The sequence below is a fragment of the Lathyrus oleraceus genome, chromosome 2 (assembly GCF_024323335.1).
Source record: "Lathyrus oleraceus cultivar Zhongwan6 chromosome 2, CAAS_Psat_ZW6_1.0, whole genome shotgun sequence".
Lineage (NCBI taxonomy): Eukaryota > Viridiplantae > Streptophyta > Magnoliopsida > Fabales > Fabaceae > Lathyrus > Lathyrus oleraceus.
Genome location: NC_066580.1, coordinates 358,205,130 through 358,206,986, shown reverse-complemented (window position 1 = coordinate 358,206,986; position 1,857 = coordinate 358,205,130). Strand labels below are relative to the sequence as shown.

General features: G+C 39.3%; 1 non-coding gene across 1 annotated transcript; it reads left to right on the top strand.

The window, feature by feature from the left end:
* Positions 1-940: 940 nt before the first annotated feature.
* On the top strand, positions 941-1,047 carry LOC127124849 (small nucleolar RNA R71). Its single transcript, XR_007804327.1, has one exon. It is a non-coding gene; the product is annotated as a small nucleolar RNA R71 (small nucleolar RNA).
* Positions 1,048-1,857: the final 810 nt, after the last annotated feature.

The following is a 1,857-nucleotide window of genomic DNA, read 5'->3' as shown; positions in this document are numbered from 1 at the left end:
TCCTTTTATGTTTTTGGCTAACCATCGGTTGTTAGCATTTCAGTTCCTTTACCAGAGTTTCGATACATGGCTGGATTTTGAAGTCTTGGGTCAACTGGTCCATCTAATTCTGGTCCACTTAGTAGCGTGATAGCGTTAACATGACCTTTTGGATTTGGTTGAGGTTTACCTGGAAATTCTCCAGCTGGGGCTGTTGTTTCTTCTTCTTGTTGGGCTACTTGAGAAATTTGGGTTTCTAACATTTTTTATGGGTAGCCATTACATCAAGCTTACTTGACATCTGTTTCATCAGCTCACTCGTGTGAGCATTTTGATTAGCGAAATCTTTGTTTTGTTGAACTTGGGCGTTCATGAAGTTTTCCATCATGAGTTCGAGATTTGACTTCCTAGGTGTTTGTGGAGCAGCAAGGGCTCCTTTCTGATAACCTGGAGGTACAACAGGTGTTGGATTTGGTGCAAACAAAACATTTCTATTTTTATAAGAAAAGTTCAGATGATTTCTCCAACCAGGATTGTAGGTGTTGGAATATGGGTTTCTTTGGGCATAGTTTACTTGGTCGGTAGGAATACCAGCCAATAATTGACATTCAACATTAGTGTTCCCAGGGGTTCCGCATAATTCGGAATTGGGTGCCACAACAACTACGGAAGCTGCTGGGTTTATGGTTAAGTTCTCAATCTTTTGAGTAAGAGCATCCATTTTAGCATTGACGTGGTCTATGCCATTGACTTCGTACATTCCGGTTTTCGTAGTTGGCTTTTTTTTATAGTAGTTCGCTCACCTCCCCATTGGAAATGGTTTTGCACCATGTTTTTAATGATTTGATAGGCATCTTCATAAGGATCGTCCATTAAAGTGCCGCCGGCTGCAACATTTAGATTCATCTTAGTGTTGTACATAAGACCATTATAGAAAATATGGATAATCAGTCATTGCTCAAGTCTATGGTGTGGACAAAGTCTCATCATGTCCTTGTATCTCTCCCAAGCATCAAAAAGAGATTCATTATCTTTCTGCCTAAATCTGTTAATTTGGGCTCTTAGCATAGTAGTCTTGCTTGGTGGGAAATATCACGCTAAGAAAACTTTCTTCAACTCGTCCCATGTAGTGACAAAGTTGGATGGTAGAGACTGAAGCCAAGCTCTAGTTATATCTCTTAAATAAAAAGGGAAAAGACGTAGTCTTATTGCTTCGGGGCTGACACCATTTGCTTTTATTGTGTCTGCATACTGCACACACACTGATAAATGAAGGTTCAGATCATCTGTAGGACTACCAGAGAGCTGGTTTTGTTGCACGACTGACAACAACGAAGGTTTTAATTCGAAATCTTTTCGTTTGATGACAGGGGCAACAATGTTGTTGTGTGGTTCCTCCTGCGAAGGAACAACATAATACTTAAGAGGACAGTTTTTTGGTCCTTCAGCCATAACTGGTTTAGATTCTGATTTTGGTTTTGGAAAAGGAATATTGTACTTAATTCGGAAATTGTGAATTCGGCATTGTAAGTTAATAAAATGCTCAACTTCGTCAACTGGTTGTTCTAGCTTTTAGTCTTGTGAGCGAGTGCTTGGTGTAGCAGTAAATTCATGACCATCAAGCTATGGATAAGCTTAATGTTAATAAAACCAGAGTCGCCACCACGCTTTTATTGTTTCCAAAGGAAAAGAGAAAAACACGAACAAAACCCAAAGATAAGAAGTTTTCAAATCAAAACTAATAAAATGCCAGAGATTACAGGTAAGGAGATTGGTTACACAGAGGGAAGGTGTTGGCACCCAAAGTGTCATAGGTACTCCTAGGGAGCCCTTTTTATGTTTGCATGTGTTTTTGGTATAAAATATGTTTGATAAAAT